The sequence below is a fragment of the Pelophylax lessonae genome (genome assembly GCF_965119305.1).
Source record: "Pelophylax lessonae genome assembly, chromosome: 1".
Taxonomy (NCBI): Eukaryota; Metazoa; Chordata; class Amphibia; order Anura; family Ranidae; genus Pelophylax; species Pelophylax lessonae.
This window is the reverse complement of record NC_138768.1, coordinates 632,493,065-632,515,328: the sequence shown is the minus strand read 5'-3', so window position 1 is coordinate 632,515,328 and position 22,264 is coordinate 632,493,065. Positions and strand designations below refer to the sequence as shown.

The window sequence follows — 22,264 nt, the reverse complement described above, 5'->3', positions numbered from 1 at the left end:
TAAATAGTTAAGCATATCTACCATGGGGAGGCACTGTAGAAAAGAAACGGTTGGCAAGAAGGGGAGGAATCCTGGGAGGGGGGGGAGGGTGGGAAAAGGAAAATATGTATGATATTTAATATTTGAACTACTGTATTTCCTCCTTTTTTTTTTTTTTTCTCGCATAACTTTATTATGTAATTTTGTGAATCTAGATCAAATTGGTGGAATACTGTTGTAAATTGAAATTTTATATGCAAATAAAAACAAAGTACAAAAAAAAAAAAAAAAAAAAAAGAACCTTGTCTCCATGTTGATGGGGACAAGGGCCTCTTCTCCATAACTCTGACCTCATGGTTGTGAGGGTCTGCGGTTGGTCTTTTTGGTTTTTAACAAACAGGTATTTTTTGCACTTATTTTTTATTTTTTTGACTTGACAGATATATCAAAAACCTTTAAAACATATTTAGCAGACCAAAGGGGAACAAAAAAGAGAAGTTCATTGGTAGGGTTTGCATACACTTTTTTTTAAATCAGCATCATATGAAACTACTCTATCCAGTAAAATACAGGTGAGTTATATGGGTGCAACTAACAAGAACTGGCACGTGTATTGTGTCCATTCAACAAAATAGATTTTATAACTAGCTTTTTATTGCTTTGCATAGTTTCACTCTCGCACACAACATGTTATATCACCCTTAGCATAAGCAAATCGGGTCTTGCAAAAGTCATCAAACAATATTCAAAACAGTTTTGTCCGACAATTTATTTTGTCACAGGTCAGTAGCAATTAATTAATTACTCAACAAAACATCCCCAGTGTGATAATGGTTTAAATATTCAGTGTGTTTAATTGTTGTTTTTCTCACTAGGCTCATGTCAGAGTGCTTTGTAATGGTTTTATGGCAGAAGGTATTTTAGTCACAATCTCAATCCAGCGCTGTTCCCGAGAGCAGTGGCTCTCTCCTCTCTCTCCTCTCTCTCCTCTCTGGCTCAGAGATAGCAGAGGGAGCCAATGGCTGCTGTCAATCACAGCCTGTGAGGAGGGAGGTCCATTTTCATCAGGCTAACTCTGATCTCTCACATTTAGAGAAGGAGCCTGTGGAACGGGCTCCACATTTAGAGAAGGAGCCTGTGTCTGTGGAGAAGGAGCCTGTGGAACGGGCTGCTTTGGCAGCTGCGTTGGAAGGCAAACTACTGTGAGCGTGGGTGTCCGAGGACAAGGAGGATGAGGACTGCTTACTGATCCACTCCACCATCTCTTCCACATGTTGTGGCTGAATAGCACAGGCAGCACCGGAAATGTCTCTGCACTGTCTGACAAACTCCAAAAAAACCTACTCTCGCCCTGCCTCAAACGCGTTCCTCTCCCTGTCTCCTGACCCGCACAATCACACTACACGCTGCGGCTGCGCGGGCAACCTTTATGTAATGTGGGGCGTGTACTTAGCCCCTGAGCCATGATTGGCTAAAGGCAGCCTGACTTTAGCCCAATCATGGCAGAGATCATTTGATTGGCCAAAGCATGAGGTCAGGGTGTATGCTTTGGCCAATTACATAACATGCTGCATGCACGGTGCACACAGTGCATTATGGGATCTCAAATTTCCCACGAAGAAGCATGTTTGTTCGCCATTCGACTAACAATCGAACGACCGATGTTCGAGTCGAACTTAGCTTCAACTCGAACTCGAAGCTCATCCCTACTTTATAAATGATATAGGATCTGAGTTTAAAAGTACCATTTCCATCTTTGCAGATGACACCAAGCTTTGCAGTGGAATACCTTCCTTACAGGATGTTCCCAACTTACAAGCTGACCTCAATGCACTGTTTCATTGGGCAACTATGTGGCAAATGAGGTTTAATGTTGATAAATGCAAAGTTATGCACTTGAGGGCTAAGAATATGCATGCATCATACGTACTAGGGGGATTAGAACTGGGGGATCCATAGCGGAGAAGGATCTGGGTGTTCTGGTAGATCCTAAGCTTAATAATAGCATGCAATGGCAAGCTGCAGTTTCCAAAGCAAGCAGAGTTCTTTGTTGTATTAACAGAGGCATGGACTCCAGAGAGAGAGATATCATTTTGCCCCTGTAGAAATCATTAGTAAGACCTCATCTGGAATATGCAGTTCAGTTTTGGGCACCGGTTCTTAAAAAGGATATCGGGGAACTGGAGAAAGTGCACAGAAGGGCAACCAAACTAAAAAGAGGCATGGAGGAGCTCAGCTATGAGGAAAGATTAGAGGAACTGAATGTATTCTGTCTTGAGAAGAGGAGATTAAGGGGGGGGGGGGGTATGATCAACATGTATAAATACATAAGGGGTCCATATAGTGAATTTGGTGTTGATTTATTCACTTTAAGGTCAACACAGAGGACAAGGGGGCACTCTTTATGTCTAAATGTCTAAACAGATTTAGTCTCCAAATATGGAAAGGTTTCTTCACCGTAAGAGCTGTGAAAATGTGGAATAGACTCCCTCCAGAGGTGGTTCTGACTAGCTCACTAGATTGCTATAAAAAAGGCCTGGATTCTTTCCTGGGTGTACATAATATAAATGGGTACTAATATTTATAGGTAAAGTTGATCAAGGGAATATCCGATTGCCTCTTGGTGGATCAGGAAGGAATTTTTCCCCTGCTGTAGCAAATTGGATCATGCTTTGCTGGGGGTTTTTGCCTTCCTCTGGATCAACTGCGGGTATAGGATTGTGTGTATGGGATTGTATGGTTGGGTTTTCTTTACTGTTTTTTGTTTTTTATTGGTTGAGCCAGATGGACTTGTGTCTTTTTTCAACCTGACTAACTGTGTAACTATGTAACTATGTAAATAAAAATAATCCAAGTTTACATGGGACTGAAAATACCGTATTAATGAAACCAATTGGTAGTCTGTTCAAAACGATGTGACAGCCATCAACAAGGTCGGATTCTAGGAAAGCGGGCATCTATTATTTTGCTGCCTAAGCTCTAATGTTGTTTGTAGTGCAGATAACTGATTATCAAAAAATATATACACCAAATGCCAGACGTGGGAGTAAGTCACACATGTGCAAGTCACAAGCAAGTCTCAAGTCTTAACCTTCAAGTCTCAAGCAAGTCCCAAGTTACCGTGGTGAAAAGCAAGCAAGCCAAGTCGAGTCCCTGCTAGAAGTCAAGCAAGTCAAGTCATTTATTTTGGTCAAGTCACAAATCAAGTCAAAATACTGATCTACCCCAATTTTCACCTTTAAATCAGTTAAAAGTCAGTGGTCAGGAAAGGTTTTGTTTTATTTTTAACATTAACAAAACTGCTTAGTGCTTTTTTCTTGGCATATTAAAGAAACACTTTGAATCCCCAAACAGCTCAAAATCCAGTCACTAAAAATATGTTAAGTATTTCCATTGTTTTTTAAAAAAAAAAAGTATTTCCATTGTTAAACAGCCAGTGTCCTAAAAATCAGAACACACTGAGGTGTTTTAAGTGACTGTGGTGTCAGAAACATAACAGGCACATTCATTTTGCTTTAACACATCTTGAGAAAATGCAAATATTTAATAACTTAAAAAAGTAAAGTCATTTCGAGTCATATGTCTCAAGTCAAAGTCAAGTCTCAAGTCATGAATACCAAGTCAAAGTCAAGTCGAGTCTTTTATTAATTTTAGTCAAGCAAGTCTCAAGTCCTCAAACTGGTGACTTAAGTCAAGTCATGTTAATCAAGTACCCCACCTCTGCCAAATGCACTCAGTGGTAGAATTCTATAAAAACGTGATTGAACCTGCAAATGCATTTTTAAAATATTTTATTTCTCTAACCTTTTACTAACTTTTTGATGAATCATGAATACTACATTGTTACTATGAATTTTTCATTATTCTCTATTATTATTATTATTATCATTATTCTCCATTTAAAAAGGCCATGTCACTTGCCTCAGAGCCAAGTAACAGCTTTCCTTGGTAGATGGAACCTGGTAATTGTCTGAACAGACAGCTCCATATCCTGGTCACTTGCCCCTCCATACCCAGAAGTATTGTGTATTTACCCAGAAGCACTGGGTATTTACTGAGGTGTCTGACAGAGTGATAAAACAGCTTAGAACATAGCAAAGGTGAGTATTTCTGGGTGGAGGGTATGTGGTTTGGTATTTGAAGTAGAGCAGACATTTAGGATGAGAGGCATAATATGCAATACAGTCATCCAGGAGGCTAGAAATAGGTCTATGTTCATTGTTCTCTGGTGTTATTGTTATAAATGCTTGTCTTCATTTGTTGGTGAGGTGTATATATTGAGGAGTTTGTCTATTACCAATATAGACTCATCATTCATTTGCACTACGTTCTTGGTTTCTTGGTCAGGATCCTGGCATAAAAATATAGCTACCTGTTATAGCTGCCAAGTAATTTTCATGACAGTGACTTTTAAGTTATGTTCAGGTCTAGATATGAACAGATCAAAGTGATACAAGGCAAATATGGTAAAGTCTTCATGGCAGAAAATTGCATCATTTTTGCATCACATCACATTTTTAACAAAAGTCTTCTGGGGGACAAATAAAAAATAAAATTTCTTCACAGATAACAGGTGTGCATTTCTGAGAAATCTGGTCATGGGGGTTCTACAATAAACATAGCCTAGGTGATCCAAAGCTGAAATCCTGTTCTGAACAGAACTATTATAACACAACACAGAAACTTTCTGTTTTCTCCAATAAAAGCAATACTGAGAAGAGTCTGATACGTTCCTTTTCACTGGAAACCATCCAGTTCAAATAATTCCAGAGATATTTCTGCATTTTAACTTCATCACACCACTGTTTGCAAATTTTTTGCCATGGTTTCCCTTCTGTACCACAAGCCATTGCCTTAGAAGATCCAGTTCTTATACAAATAACAGTAGGTCAAAAAAATTAGGGACATGATGGAAAGTAGTCATTTAGGCAATGTATTTTTTGGCATGGAGGTGTTGCAAAGTGCATAATCTGAATAAATGTTAGCTTTCAGAGTAAACACAACCACTGGTTTAGTAAAATAAGGAAAGAACTTGAAGCACGTATCTCCCATCTAATGGCATTTCAAAAACATCTTTTGTTTTTACCACAAAAGTGGACTTATATAAATAAGGTCTAAGAAAATCTACAATTGAAAGCCCAGTTTTTATCAAGATTGTGCACAGATGTAGTACATACCTGCCAGTGTTCAGAGGCCAATTTAAATGTCTATACAAATGCCATGCCTGTTCACGGTTTCAAGGATTTGTTGGATTTTTAGCTTTGCATTCCAGTTTCAAGCCTTTTGAGACATTATATAATGTGTCTGGGATTCTTGCTTCTTAAGTGTTTTCTTTTGTGTCAAGTGATAAGGGACCTTTGTTGAAGTTTGCCAAGAAGTTGAAATTAATAAATATTATTTCTTTTGGAAAAATTTAGGCTTTAAGCCATAAGACAGGATGGAATTAATGTTAATATTTAAACTCAATAGAAAGTACTTTTGTAGCTTTGAAGGAGGTAAGTGCAAGGTGTATTCCACGCTAAGTGAAGTAGTATGCCCCATCAAATTCTACGGGGTTGTCCCAACTCAGGGCTGATGTTAGAAATCACAGGACCCCGTACAGCTTACCTGATAGTCTAGTGATGCAGTCTTGGCAGAAAGTATACCCTCGTTGAACAATTTTTTAAATATCTTTCTTTCGTTTGTTAGTTCGCTCATTCTTTCTTTCTTTCTTTCTTTCTTTCTTTCTTTCTTTCTTTCTTTCTTTCTTTCTTTCTTTCTTTCTTTCTTTCTTTCTTTTTTTCTTTCTTTCTTTCTTTCTTTCTTTCGGTAGGGTAGGTAAATTACATATTTACCGCCTCCCCCCCTTCTCCTTCCAGAAATGATCCCTGTGTGCCCACAGCAGCTGCCAGTGGGAGAGGAGATTAGAGTAAGGAAGCCAGCAGCACTTTGGGCGTGGGGGGGGCACACAATTGGTCCCTAGTCAGCTGGTGGTATGCAAAGTTACTAGAAACGATACCCCCTGCAGTGCAGCTGTAGGGAGAAAGCTGGCACCTCTGTGGGGGGACCATAAGGCAGCACAGCCATCCCTCTTGGCCCGGCCCCCCTTTCGAACTGATGGGCCTGGGCCCAGTACAGGAGGGCCATCTGTACTGCATTATCAGCAGCCCCGTTCAAACTACTTCATATGCTGCAGATTGATGCTCATGAATAGGTAGCTTGCAGAGTGGCGTGGGAGATACATTTTTTTACATTTACTGAGGGCAGCTACAGATGTAACCACTTGTTGGTGAATGCCTCATTAGGCTAAAGCTATACAGAAGATTTTTCATAGCTCAGTTGTGTTCCTAAAATTGCTAACATGTAGTAACAATCAATTTTGTATGAATGCACAATGCTCCAATCACATGCTAGTGATCACTTCAGCTTACTCCATAGAAAGCCATTCTTTCCATCTATTTAATTGTCAATGTTACTCCTAGCAATTACTCATGAGCACAATTGAGCTACAAAATTTCCTCTTTATTTCTAACCTAACTTTCAAAAGATTAAAATTACACACATAGCTTTGCCTTTATGCAGTTTATATCTTTCCCTTCCCTGTTGCAAATCTACAAAGCTAACCTTGATGGGTTTTTTTTTTTAACCACTTGACACCCAGTTTGTTTCAATGATGCCTTGGTTCTGCACATTCAACTTTTTGCATAGTACTGTACCCTAACATATTATACATATTTTTTTTTTTTTTTTTGCTTTTTTCTTTTTTTTTTCAATTTGATAGCAGAATTGGAAACATACATTTTATTTCGCTGGTTTTATTGGCAATAAGAATAGTAAAACAAATCTGCAAAAAAAAAAATTCTCCTGTAATTTTTCCCAAGTCAAGGTTTGTGTAATCTGTGCACCCTCATATATTTACCCAAGAAAATAGTCAACAAAATCTGCTATTCAAAATGATATCACATTTGTGTTACTTTTATGTAATGTAGCAGAATGGTAAAGTGAACATATGTGTTAGACTTTAGGAGAGCTTTAGTGCCTTTCAGAAGCCACATTGCAAAGCACACAGGCGAACAAATCAGTTTGGCTACATTGGTAGGCTAACAATAAAATAAGATCAAATTGGGCTGGCAAGGGCACAAATTAGCACAGCAACATTGTCGCAGGTTTTCAATGACTAAAAATGCATATTACATTGCAATCACTTATGAGATTTTTTTGACACTTAGTAAATGCAAATGTAATCCAGGTTAGGCGATATGTATATAAAGTATCTCACAAAAGTGAGTACACTCCTCACATTTTTGAAAATATTTTATACCTTTTCATGGGACAACACTAAAGAAATGACACTTTGCTACAATGTAAAGTAGTGCGTGTACAGCTTGTGTAACAGTGCAAATTTGCTGTCCCCTCAAAATACCTCAACACACAGCCATTAATGTCTAAACCGCGGGCAACAAAAGTCAGTACACCCCGAAGTGACAATGTCCAAATTGGGACCAAAGTGTCAATATTTTGTGTGGCCGCCATTTTTTTCCAGCACTGCCTTAACCCTCTTGGACATGGAGTTCACCAGATCTTCACAGGTTGCCACTGAAGTCCTCTTCCACACCTCCATGATGACATTAAGGAGCTGGTGGATGTTAGAGACCTTGTGCTCCTACACCTTCCATTTGAGGATGCTCCACAGATGTTCAATAGGGTTTAGATCTGGAAACATGCTTGGCCAGGCCATCACCTTTACCCTCAGCTTCTATAGCAAGGCAGTGGTCGTCTTGAAGGTGTGTTTGGGGTCATTATCATGTTGGAATACTGCCCTGCAGCCCAGTCTCCAAAGGGAGGGGATCATGCTCTGCTTCAGTATGTCACAGTACATGTTGGCATTCATGGTTCCCTCAATGAACTGTAGCTCCCCAGTGCAGGCAGCACTCATGCAGCCCCAGACCATGACACTCCCATGACCATGCTTGAGTGTAGGCAAGACACACTTGTCTTTGTACTTCTCACCTGGTTGCTGCCACACCTCACCAATAGGGTGGAGCGAACCCGGACTGTATTGTTCGTGTTCGTACTGGACTTTTGGGTATTCGGTACCCGGACCCGAACCAGAACTTTTCACTGTATGTTCGGGTACTGTCCGTTGTTCGGTAACATTATTTGATGTTTTGGCGCGGTTTTAATGGCACGGTTTCAACAGGTGCAAGGCAGCCAATCAGCAAGTGTTTAACTAGTGTGCCCTAGAAGCCATCACAGCCATGCCTACTAATGGCATGGCTGTGATTGGCCAGTGCAGCATGTGACCCACAGTCTATATAAGCTGGAGTCACATAGCGCCGCGCATCACTCTGCTATAACTATACTAGGGAGAGGTTTCTGCTGCTTTTGCTGAGGGAGAGATAGGAGATTACTGTAGGGTCAGGCTGGAGATTGCTTTGAGGGAAAGCATAGGAAGAATCTTCTTTAAACAGACAGCGATCTACATTGATTTGATTGTGTGGGAGTGCAGTGCACAATCTTTTTGCCCGGAGGGAGAGATAGGAGATTACTGTAGGGTCAGGCTGGAGATTGCTTTGAGGGAAAGCATAGGAACAATCTTCCTTAATCAGACAGCGATTTACATTGATTATATTGTGTGGGGGTGCAGTGCACGATCTTTATGCCCTGACCTGAGCTCAGTGAGGAAGAGAAAGGAGAAAAAAAAACTTTTATCAGTCTGTTAGGGCGGCGGCGTGCGGTGCAAGCTCAGTGTATATGTGTCTGCTTAATCTGCATTTAAAAAAGAAAAAAAAATTTTTCCTTCATATTTAACTTTGACATACAGTGTTAAGACAGACACTGCTTTTATAACCTGCTCTTCGAAAAGCACCAATGTAAGGGGAAAATAATTTTTTTTCAGTATTTAGGGGAAAAAAAATATTCTTCAGTTTTTCATTCAAATGGGTTTTTTTTTAATTCAATAGAGTATCCAACCTGTTAGGTGTGCGGTGTGTAGCGGGCTAGCGGCCATTTCATGCAAGCTCAGTGCATATGTGTCTGCTTATTTTGCATTTAAAAAAGAAAAAACTTTTTTCCTTCAAATTTTACTGTGACTTACAGCGTTTAGACACTGCATTTCAAATCTGCTATTCAACAAGCACCAATTAAGGGGACAATTATTTTTCAGATTTTCATTCAAACGTTACAGTGCGATACACCCATTGCATACTGTTGTTGTATTCCGCTTTGCAATAAAAACACATTTTGGGGATAAAAAGCTAATTGCGGCCCTGTCTGCATATGTTACAGTGAGATACACCCATTGCATACTGTTGTATTCCGCTTTTCAATAAAAACCCAGTTAGGGGATAAAAAGTAAATTGCGGCCCTGTCTGCATATGGTACAGTGGGATACACCCATTGCAAAATGTTGTATTCCGCTTTGCAATAAAAACCCAGTTAGGGGATAAAAAGTAAATTGCGGCCCAGTCTGCATATGTTACAGTGAGATACACCCATTGCATACTGTTGTTGTATTCCGCTTTGCAATCAAAACCCAGTTAGGGGATAAAAAGTAAATTGCGGCCCTGTCTGCATATGTTACAGTGTGATACACCCATTACATACTGTTGTATTCTGCTTTGCACTAAAAACCCAGTTAGGGGATAAAAAGTAAATTGCTGCCCTGTCTGCATATGGTACAGTGAGATACACCCATTGCATACTGTTGTATTCCGCTTTGCACTAAAAACCCAGTTAGGGGATAAAAAGTAAATTGCGGCCTAGTCTGCATATTTTACTGTGAGATACACCCGTTGTATACTGTTGTTCTATTCCGCTATTCAATAAACACCCATTTAGGGAAAAAAATATTAAATTGCGGCCTACTCAGCATATGTTACTGTGAGATACACCCTTTGGATACTGTTGTTCTATTCCACTATTCAATAAACACCCATTTAGGGAAAAAATATTAAACTGCAGCCTAGTCTGCATATGTTACTGTGAGATACACCCTTTGGATACTGTTGTACTATTCCGCTATTCAATAAACACCCATTTAGGGAAAAAATATTAAATTGCGGCCTAGTCTGCATATGTTACAGTGCAACAAGGAACACAGGTCCCGCATGGAGGCCCAGTTACTGGTGGTGAAGTGGTGCTGTTCCGCAGAGCGACTCATGCGTGCGTGCTGCAGCTGAAACTCCACTATGGCCTGCTGCTGCTTGCACAGTCTGGCCAGCATGTGCAAGGTGGAGTTCCACCTTGTGGGCACGTCACATATGAGGCGGCAAGCGGGAAGGCCGAAGTTACGCTGCAGAGCTGACAGACAAGCAGCAGCAGGGTGATAACGCCGAAAGTGTGCACAGACGCCCTGCACTTTCTGCAGCAGCTCTGACATATCGGGGTAATTTCTAAGGAACCTCTGCACCACGAAATTCAGCACATGTGCCAGGCAAGGGATGTGTGTCAAACTGGCTAGGCCCAGAGCTGCTACGAGATTTCGCCCATTATTGCACACCACCAGGCCAGGCTTGAGGCTCACTGGCAGCAACCACTCATCGGTCTGCTGTTCAATGCTCCTCCACAACTCCTGTGTGGTGTGTGGTTTTTCACCTAAACAGGCAAGTTTTAAAACTGCTTGCTGTCGTTTACCCCTGGCTGTGCTGAAGTTGGTGGTGAAGGTGTTACGCTAACCAGATGAGGAGGCGGTAGAGGATAAGGAAGTGGAGTAGGAGGAGTTAGGAACAGGAGGCAAACTGAAGCGCACTGCAATCCTCGGTGGTGGAAGGACATGCGCCAAACTGCTAGCCGCCTCAGGCCCAGCCGCCACTGCATTTACCCAGTGTGCTGTTAGGGAGATATAACGTCCCTGACCATGCTTACTGGTCCACATATCCGTAGTTAGATGGACCTTGCCACAGATGGCGTTGCGCAGTGCACACCTGATTTTGTCACCCACTTGGTTGTGCAGGGAAGGGATGGCTTGCCTGGAAAAGTAGTGGCGGCTGGGCACGAAGTACTGTGGGACAGCCACCACCATAAGGCTTTTAAAACTCTGCGTCTCCACCAGATGGAATGACAGCATTTCAAAGGCCAGGAATTTTGAAATGCTGGCATTCAGGGCCAGGGATCGCGGGTGGGTAGGGGGGTACTTCCTCTTCCGCTCCAGTGTTTGGGAGATAAAAAGCTGAATGCTTCCACGGGACATTGTGGAGATGGTTGTTGGTGACCCAGGTGGTGGTGTTGCTGGTGGATCCTCTGTTTGCGGGGTGGCAGGTGCCACTGTCACTACAGAGGTGGATGAAGAGGCAGAGACTGCAGCAGCAGAAGAGGAAGCAGGAGGAGCCAGAGACCTTTCTTGGTTTTTGAGGTGTGCACTCCACTGCAGCTCGTGCTTTGCACTTAGATGCCTGGTCATGCAGATTATGCTCAGGTTGAGAAGGTTTATGCCTCGCTTCAGGCTCTGATTGCACAGCGTGCAAACCACTCGTGTCCTGTCATCATTACATTGTCTGAAGAACTGCCACACTAGGGAACTCCTTTGAGCTGGCTTTGGTGTGCTCAGTCCCTTGCTGTGTTGGGCAGTAGCAGGCATAGTGTCTACGGCATGGCCGCTCCACATCATCTTCCATGCAGTCTTCACCCCTGCAACCCTTGTCGGTCTCCACAATTCGGAATTCCGCAGCAGTTGGCACCTGTGTTTTTTCGTCATCATCCGAGATGTGCTGCAATTGTCCTCCCATGTACTCATCTTGAGACATAAGTGGTTGGGCATCGGTGCACTCAATCTCTTCCACTTCTGGGGCAGGGCTAGGTGGATGGCCCTGGGAAACCATGCTAACAGAGTCATCAAAAGAAGAAGAGACTGCTGCATGACTTGGGGCTCAGACTGCTTGGCTGATTTGCAAGGGGGTGAGGTGAAAGATTGATGGACATCGGCTGCAGGTGCCAACTCTGACCTTTCAGCAGAAGACTGGGTGGGAAACAATGTGAAGGAACTGGAGGCACTGTCAGCAACCCCATCTACTATTGCCTGAACTTGTTCTGGCCTCAACATTTGTAGAGGCGCATTAGGCCCTACCAAATACTGCTGTAAGGTTCTGTCACCTACTCGCAGCTGAGAAAGATGATTCACTTGTGCGTGCAGCTGGCACAGATCGACCACGTCCTCTCCTTGCAACAGGAACTCCACCAGCAGCACCACGACCCAGAACTAACATGGTGGAGCAGTATGTGTGCACACGCCTAGACATAGTTCAACTTCTGGGTCTCCAAATTGGGCACATGGCCTGAGCTTGCCCTTTACGCCTTGGAGGTGCTGACCTGCCCTGCAACCAATGTATTATCTGAACGTGTATTTAGCACGGCTGGGGGCGTTATCACAGACAAGCGCAGCCGCCTGTCCAGACCCAATGTGGACAAGCTCACGTTCATTAAAATGAACCAGGCATGGATCCCACAGGACTTGTCCGTACCTTGTGCAGAATAGACATGTATACCGGCCTTACCCAGCCATTGTTGTATTTTTACTTTTGGGGTGTACCCTAATTTAAAAAGAAATAAAATTAAAAACAAAAACCAGTGTTGGCTACCTCGTCCTCCTCCACCGCCACTTCCACCTACACCGCCATATCCACCGCCACCTCAACCTCCTACTCCATATGGGCCTCGTCCTCCTCCTCCACTGCCGCCGCCGCTTCCATCTACACCGCCATATCCTCCGCCACCTCAACCCCCTACTCCATATGGGCCTCGTCCTCCTCCTACATCATTCAAGATGATTATTTTTTTTTTTTTACGTTTTTTATGTTATTTTAAGTTATTTTCCTATCCATATTTGTTTGCATAGCACTTGCCATGCTCTTAAGATGATTTTGCTGCCATTTGCAGCCCTCTAGCCCTTTCCATGTTTGTTTTAGAGCCATTTTGGTGCTCAAAAGTTCGGGTCTCCATTGACTTCAATGGGGTTCGGGATCGGGGTAAAGTTTGGGTTAAGTCCGGTTCACGAACCCGGACTTTTTTTTCAAGTTCGGCTGGACCCGCCGAACCCGGACATCCAGGTGTTCGCTCAACTCTACTCACTAACACTTGTCACAGAGTCACTTTATCTAATTTGCACTAATATTATATATATATATATGTTTATGATGTGTTGATGATTTTTAATAGTGATTACTAAATCATCTCTTACTGCATGTTTTATAGAGTCTATTTTTTAACTCTGTGATTACACCTGCTGAACTTGTAGGGTTGAGCCATCCACTTACACTATACCTGCCATATCTACCTGCTATAGTAGGCAGCGCCATTTACCTCTCCTTTAACCACTTAAGCCCCGGAAGATTTTACCCTCTTCCTGACCAGGCCCTATTTTGCGATTCGGCAATGCGTGACTTTAACGGAAAATTGCGCTGTCGTGCGACGCTGTACCTAAACAAATTTGACGTCCTTTTTTTTCCCACAAACAGAGCTTTCTTTTGGTGGTACACCTGTGTGATTTTTTGATCATGCGCTATAAACAAAAAAAGAGCGTAAATATTGAAAAAATAACAATATTTTTCAAATTTTTTATATGAAATTCCCCCCCAAAAAAATGTAAAAATCTAAATTTTTTAACATTTTTGGCCAATTGGTATCCTGCTACATATGTTTGGTAAAAAAAATCGCAAAAAGCGTATTTTGATTGGTTTGCGCAAAAGTTATTGCGTTTACTAACTACGCGGTAAGATTTTTGTCATTTTTGTTGTTTTTTTTTTTAACGAGTAATGGCGGCGATCTGCGATTTCTTTTGCGGGACTGCGACATTGCGGCGGACAGATCGGACCCTTGACTGACATTTTTGACACTTTTGGGGGTACCAGTGACATTACTACAGTAATCAGTGCTATACATATGCACTGTTACTGTAAAAATGACACTGGCAGGGAAGGGGTTAACTTTATTAGAGAAGGAGGGGTTAAGTGTGTCCCTAGGGGCGTGTTTCTAACTGTTCAGGGATGTGGCTGTTCATGTAACAGCAGAGATCAATGGTCCTACATAGCAGGACCGTTTGATCTCTGCTGTTACACAAGGAAGAATGACAGGCGGCTGTGTTTACATTAGCCGTCTGCCTTTCTCCGTCTGTAACTGACCATCGCGAGTGACCGGCGGACATCGGGTCCGCCGGTCACTCGCGCAGAGGTGTCCGTGAATGAGCGGGCGGGAGCGCGTCTCCGGTGGCGCGCGCTCGCCCCCCATTGGCTCACAGGCTAGTGACGTACCGGTACGTCACTTTGCCTGCACGGGGCTGACCGCCGCAGTATATGTACTTGCGGCGGTCGGCAAGTAGTTAACCATTTTACTTTTTACTATATATCCTTGGATTATAGTTTGGAGGTAGGCTGGAGCCAGCACTTTGATTTTCCCCTATCCTAAGCGCGGATCATTCTCCATTTAAACTGATATACAAACTGTACACTCACTACTTTACATTGTAGCAAAGTGCCATTTCTTCAGTGTTGTCACATGAAAAGATGTAATAAAATATCTGCAAACATGTGAGGGTTGTACTCACTTTTGTGAGATACTGTATGTATATATATATATATATATATTGTGACAGGAAGTCAGGTAAATCTGGGAATGTAGTCACTGAGAGGAGACACATTCCCACCTGCTTTGAAAGTTCACTGATACTATAGGGTGTTGGCTGCAGAGAGAGCCAGCAGGAAGTTGAAAACCATTCAGCTGTTCAGAATGAGGAGATCAAGGACTCTATAATTTGTCCAGAGAAAATCTATTGAGTGCTGCCTCCTGTCGCTGTGTGAGCTGGGAAGAGGAGGACAGACATACGTGTACCTCCCGACGCCGTGTGGGCATGGGAGAAGGACTGCTGCCGCCTGTCGCCGTGTGGGCTGGGAGAGGGGGACAGTCGGATGTGTGCCTCCCGACAAGCTGGTGAGCATGGGAGAAGACCCCCTACAGCGATGTGAAGCTAAGGAGGGTAACCACGAGTGAAGACGTCTCAAAGGTGAGAAGACAAAGTGTTCCATGTGAAGAGTGTGAAGAGAAGTGTTCCATGTGAAGAGTGTGAAGAGTAAAGGGACCTGTTAAATGAACTATGTTCAATGTGAAGAATCTGAAGAGTAAAGGATCCTGTTATAAATGAACATGTGCTGTGTGAAAGAAAACAAAGGGACATGTTCAATGGACAATGTTTGTGCTGTGTGAAAAGCAAACAAATGGACATTTGAGTGTCTGCTGTAGGATCAGCAGTGTCGGCCCAACAGTAGGTTGGAAAGACTTCTTAGGTAGGTTCCAGCTGTGAGAAGGTAGCCGCCCACAGAGGCAAGGATTTATTTTGTGTTTTATTTTATTTTGGATGTTTTGCTGCATACAGCCTGGTGAAGAAAACACCATTTAATAAACCACACTGTTTGTTTGCAAGCACTTGTCGGCTATCTCTCTGTGAAAACGCACCCCCAAAGGGGTCATCCACGCCTACCACCGAGCTAATCCCTTACATATGGTGGAGGTATGCAGTGGGCATAAGCAGAGATCCCTGCAAGGAAGTGCAAATGTTTGATGAACTTTATCTGGTGCATGAGATTGCACAATTTATGTGTGCAGGAGAGAAGATCCTGACAGAAAAAAAAAAAGTGTTTTAAAGAGACAGCGGTCTCAAAATTATTTGATGAACTTTGTTGTGTCTGGTGCAAGTGACTGCACAAACTGTGTGTGCAGGAAAAGAGATCTTGCAAGAGAGAGAAAAACTACATGTGTTAAAGAGACAGTGGTCTGAAAATTTTTTGCTGGACTGTGAAAAATTTGTTTGTGGAGTTATTGAAGATGGGGCGTTCCAAACGCCTGAAAAATGCAAAGATAGATGAAATGAGAGACCGGATTCTATGGATGGAGGGGATGTTGCCGTCTGAACCAGCCCCATCCATGCCTAAAGAGAGTCTACTAAAGAGGAAGGTTGTTGTCCCTAGCAACACTGATGAAACTGCTATGGAGACGCAGTGTGCTCAGATGAAAAGTAAACTCAAAATGGAGGAGATGTTGAAACATCTGATTATATCAAATGCAGCTCAACAGCAAGCAAATGCAGCTCAACAGCAGGCAAATGCGGATTTTCAGCAGAGCTTTGCAGCTCAACAAAAGGCTCATCAAGAGAGCATGGCAGGCTGGAAACAGAGACGCCAGCAGCCAATGGAGGCCATCGGTTTGGAAGAAACCGAGTATGTGTGCAGGGCTGAGTTGGATGCCTTGCAACGGAAAATGGAAGAAAAGGAACAAGCCTTGGAATTGCTTAAAATGGAGCATAGAAACTTGCAGGAAATGAATGAACTACTCAAGTCTCATGTGTTACAGTGGGAAGAATCCACTGCTCTTCTTTTGGTCGAGTTGCAAAAACGCAGAGAGACTATAATGGAGAAAGATACCATCCTCATGGAAAAGGAAAGTGAAATTCAGACTTTGCAGAAGCAAAGTATGGCTGATATGTTGGAGTTGCGTAATCAGCTGGAAAAAAGTCTTCAGTCTTTGGGAGCTACAAAAATAGACCTGCAGGAGTCGCAGGAACAGAATGTCGCTCTGAAAACGACATTGTCTCTCAGCGACAACGAGAAAAGTGAAAGAGAGGCTAAATTACTGAGTACTGTGTATGAGCTCACTACTTTGAGCAATGTGGTAAATGAATGGCGTGCGGACTGTGAAAGTTGGAAAGGGGAAGCCCAACGTGTCCAGCAGCAGTTAAAGGAGAAAGAAGCCTGTGTGGCAGAATTACATTCTTATTCCCAGATGCTAGCCAATGAGGTGAAGGCTCTTATGCAGGGAAAAGGAGATTGTGAACATAAGAGGGAAAAAGTAGAGGCACAGCTTCTGGAATCGCAAGTCAAGGTGTCAGAAGGTGACCGATTGTGTGCTAAGCTGTCAGAGAAGGCAAACCGACTGCAGGTTGAGTTGGACAATGTTACAAATCAGCTTTCTCAAGCAGACAGCAAATCTAGAGAAATTGCGGAAGATTTTTCTATCTTGGAATCGCAGCTGCAAGACACGCAGGAACTCTTACAGGAAGAGAGGTGTCAAAGGCTGAGTTTTAGCACAAAGCTCAAACAAATGGATGATGAGAAAAATGGCTTCCTGGAACAATTAAAAGAGGAGGCGGAAGCAAAGAAAAACCTATCAGAGCAAGTCGCAACATTGCAAGCTCAGATAGCGGTTATGAAAAAACGCATGGAAGAAAGCGTTGGTTCATTACAGTGTGTTGAAGATGTGAAAAAGAAGTTTGATCAGATGCTTGGTGAAGAGAAGAATGTGTCTGCAAAATATGCAGAAGAACGCGCACGTGCAGAAACGGAGGCGCGTGATAACGAGAGCAAAGCCCTGTTCTTGGCTCGCTCTTTGGAGGAAGCTCTAGAGTGTAAGGCTGAACTAGAAAGTGTTAAACAGCTGCGTACAGAAATGGAAGAATTGGTCAGCTCCAAGGATGATGTTGTGAAAAGCGTTCAGGAGCTAGAAAAGTCTAAGCGAGCCTTAGAACAGCAACTAGAAGAGATGAAGATTCCGTTGCAGGAACTGGAAGAGGAATTCCAGGCAACAGAGGATCTGTCCCAAAGAGGGGATAGTGTGCCTGATGCAGTTTTTAAAAGGATCAGTGTTTTGGGGTCTGTCCTGAGTGAGCCTCAGAAATGTGACGACATGTGGCTTGAATCACCCCTTTGGAATAAACCGTTCCTTCAAAAACTTCAAGCATTGGAAAATGTATCATTAGAACTTCAGCAAACAAAGGAGCTGAGTAAGAAATGTGATGATTTCTCAGTTCAGGCTGAAAACCTAGTGGAGAAAACTAAGGCTGTTGGTGAAAACGTGAAGCAAATGAATAAGTGCCTTTCAGGGAGTGTTTCCAAAATGGAACTGGTGAAAGACGGGTGGCAGAAGTTTGATCGTGATCTTGAGATGCATTCCATGTGGAATTCAGATAGAGAAAAGGAACTAGGTGACCTTGAGCGGTCAAATAGTTCAGCAGAAAGTGCATTGAAGAAACCTGTAAAAGAATGTGTTGCAGTTCCATGCTTCTTCACTGATGCAGAGAGGAGGTCTATAATGGATACCACCCAGATCGCTGGGTTCAACTGTGTTGTTGCCTTTGACCCCTATGTTGGTGGAAGGAAAGTTGATGATGTTCTGGTTGGCTACTTCTGTGAAGAGTTTGGCAAGAAATATAAACTGAATAGTAGACCTTTACTGCGACTCGCTCAGGAGGGCGAAAAGTTTAAGAAGTTGATGAGTGCAAATGCTTCAGATCTGCCTATGAATATGAAATGTTTGAATGATATTGATATCTCTGGGAAAAGGAACAGGGGTCACTTTGAAGAAATGTGTGACAGCCTGTTGTCTCAATTGGAAAATCCTCTGCACAGCATCTTAGAGCAAGCAAAGCTCAAGAAGGAAGATCATTCCCTTTTACAACAAAAAGTCAATGATTGTGTACAGATGTATGGAGAGGCAACTCAAGTCACAGAGGGATGTCAAGAGTCCCTACTTGGAACAAAGCTTAGTGAAGCAAAGGTTCTCAAAGTTTTGTGGAAAACATTTATGGATTGCAGAGAGAGGCGTCTTAAGAATGTTGAAGACATTAAGACTAGCCCAATTGAGTTGCCTATGGATCACGGTCCTCCATGGTGGATTGGACAGACGGTTATGAGGGACAAGCTGTCTGACATTTATGAGAAAGCTGTCAATGAAGATGACAGAAACGAGAAGGAGCAAAATGATGCCAAAAATGCAGTTGAAGAATGTGTATATGAGATGAGAGACAAACTGTGTGGCATTTATGAGAAATCTGTCAATGAAGATGACAAAACAGTTTCATCCGGAAGCTTGAGGATAATAGGAGGCTTATCAGTGAGTCAGCAGTGCCTGACACATGCGTGCCTGGAAATATGTGTCCCAACCCTAGGGTTGAAACAAGAGGGGGGGGTATGTGACAGGAAGTCAGGTAAATCTGGGAATGTAGTCACTGAGAGGAGACACATTCCCACCTGCTTTGAAAGTTCACTGATACTATAGGGTGTTGGCTGCAGAGAGAGCCAGCAGGAAGTTGAAAACCATTCAGCTGTTCAGAATGAGGAGATCAAGGACTCTATAATTTGTCCAGAGAAAATCTATTGAGTGCTGCCTCCTGTCGCTGTGTGAGCTGGGAAGAGGAGGACAGACATACGTGTACCTCCCGACGCCGTGTGGGCATGGGAGAAGGACTGCTGCCGCCTGTCGCCGTGTGGGCTGGGAGAGGGGGACAGTCGGATGTGTGCCTCCCGACAAGCTGGTGAGCATGGGAGAAGACCCCCTACAGCGATGTGAAGCTAAGGAGGGTAACCACGAGTGAAGACGTCTCAAAGGTGAGAAGACAAAGTGTTCCATGTGAAGAGTGTGAAGAGAAGTGTTCCATGTGAAGAGTGTGAAGAGTAAAGGGACCTGTTAAATGAACTATGTTCAATGTGAAGAATCTGAAGAGTAAAGGATCCTGTTATAAATGAACATGTGCTGTGTGAAAGAAAACAAAGGGACATGTTCAATGGACAATGTTTGTGCTGTGTGAAAAGCAAACAAATGGACATTTGAGTGTCTGCTGTAGGATCAGCAGTGTCGGCCCAACAGTAGGTTGGAAAGACTTCTTAGGTAGGTTCCAGCTGTGAGAAGGTAGCCGCCCACAGAGGCAAGGATTTATTTTGTGTTTTATTTTATTTTGGATGTTTTGCTGCATACAGCCTGGTGAAGAAAACACCATTTAATAAACCACACTGTTTGTTTGCAAGCACTTGTCGGCTATCTCTCTGTGAAAACGCACCCCCAAAGGGGTCATCCACGCCTACCACCGAGCTAATCCCTTACAATATATATATATATATATATATATATATATATATATATTTAACCGCTAGCTCCAGCAAACAGTTACTGATAGAAACCTTCACCACTTCTGTTTACAACAGCTTGTTCCCATCCTCCCTGGGTACAATTACTCCCCTTACTTTACACAGAATTAGTTACTTTCGGGGACAGTTTCAGACTAAAGGTAAGTATCGCAGCTAAAGCTGTTTTTTTTATCATCAATGTGCTATTTTTGAGACAGGACTTTTGTCTAAACCATAACCTGATGACAACAGACACATAAATTATGGGACTCAGACACTTTTGACTTTATGACAACAGACAAATAAATGATGGGACTCAGAGACTTTTGTAAAACTTCCTTAATTTTCTATATTTACTATGTTTAAACACAGATTCTAAAAATAATTCATCATTATTCTACACCCCCCCCCCCCCCCGTCAAGTAAATTGCATATAAAATTGGATTTATAACACAGAGACACTGCAGCCTGTTGTACTCATGTATAAAGGCATGGAAGCCTAAGTATAAATACTGGAACAACTAATAGCCTTGATCATGGGTCATGAAATGGGCCATAAGTGGTAACCTGCATACAAAGACATATTCACTGACAACGGTTCATCTAGGCGGATGTTTCTTTGGAAAATCAATAAGCAGAACCCTTTTATAAAGCCCAGGCAGTTTTGGCAGTGAAACTTTTCCTTGCTTTCAAAGGTTTGATTATTTTAATAGGAAGCCCAAACTAAAACTGGACTATGGTTATCAACAACGGAGCATTCACTATTAAAAGGAACATAGAAGTTCAAGCTATAACATTTAACTGTTGCCAACAACTAAAGGCTGCCAAGGAAAAATCAAGATAAATACCATATGAGGAATGTCATAATTATAATGATGTTCATAATCAATTAAATGAGGTGTCAGATGCATTATATTTTCTACAAGGGGTTCAGACATCATAAGTTGTATTCCTCTATGGAGCAGAATTGTTTTTATGTTTCAGCTATGGTCCTACAGATGCAGCAGTGGTTTTATTGGTATTTATGATGCTAAAGTGGTACAGATATTCATTTTCTGAGGGGACAAACAAGGCTTTCTTTTAAAGATAATGCCTTCCAAAAAGTATTTCATCTCCTATGTATTCTTCAGGTAAAAAAAAAAAGGGAAGAAATTATTTTTTTAGCTTGCTTAAAAACAGGTTTAAAATAGCGTATTGTGTTACTATACATAAAAAAGTACAAAACAATTATGTTTATGTTACAAAGCATGGTGAAGTTATTTACGCATTTATTTGTGGCTTTGTTTTTTTTTGTTTTTTTGGGTGGTACAATAATTAACATAATCAAGCAAATGAAAATGAACAGGATATTAAAAAAACAGCTAAAAATAATTTGAAACCTAATTAGTGTAAGGGCTAGCATATGGTTAATAATGGGGTAAATAGGAGCTAATTTTAGGAAAAGCTTTTGGTATATTAGAGCTAATTGTAACAGAGCTGTTACATTGCTGGGGGAGCATGTTGCCGGGCATCTTTCCTTAAGACTTCTTTCTCTAAGTGATTCTTTCTACAAGTAATATGCACTTCCGATGTAGCTCTGATGTAGATGTAGCTCTGCTTCATCTGAACATCTCTTCTCTGTCCCTCCACAAGAATGTGCAAGCTGCTGAAAGACATCCACCCTTAACTGCAACTGGTACCTGTTTACTCTCTCTGTGTATCTGTGCATTTTGGTATGTGGCCTTTTCCATCTGTTGCCCTGTGTGCATTACCATGATGTTTTTGTTTGTTTTGAAGTGTCTTACCATGCTTTATTTTTTTTTATTGCCTCTTATTAGTCTGACTTTAGAAGTGAAATGTTAACCCTGATTGTTAGGCATCCTTATATCCACTCATGATTAATTAATGAATTTCCACCCCTACCCTTATACCAGTATAAATTTAGTGCACCCTTATGGGGTCAACACGTTGCTGGGGGAGCATGTTGCAGGGCATCTTTCCTTAAGGCTTCTTTCTCTAAGTGATTTTTTCTACAAGTGATATGCACTTCAAGCTCTGCACTTTAGCGATTGCATAACTTACAAAGCCATCCATGACTTGGCACCCAGCTACATCATTAACCTGATCTCAAAATACCAACCAACTTGTTTTTTTCCTTCCTCCCTGGACCTCCTGCTTTCTAGCTCCCTTGTAACCTCTTCCCACACTCGCCTCCAGGACTTCTCCCGAGCCTCTCCCATCCTCTGAAATGCTCTACCCCAATCTGTTAGACTATTTCCTACTTTGTCCACTTTCAGACAATCCCTGAAAACACATCTCTTCAGAGAAACCTATCTGGCAACCACCTAACAACTGTACTTTTATTTTCTCTATTAGCCCCCCCCCCCGCCCCCACATAGTTACTACCTCTTGTATCTCCTGACCCTCCCTCTTAGATTGTAAGCTCT

General features: G+C 42.3%; 1 pseudogene across 1 annotated transcript in view; it reads left to right on the top strand.

Moving 5' to 3' along the window:
• Positions 1 to 22,264, top strand: part of LOC309548836 (piggyBac transposable element-derived protein 4-like) — a 1,162,992-nt pseudogene that overhangs the window by 689,413 nt on the left and 451,315 nt on the right. The window lies entirely within an intron of this gene.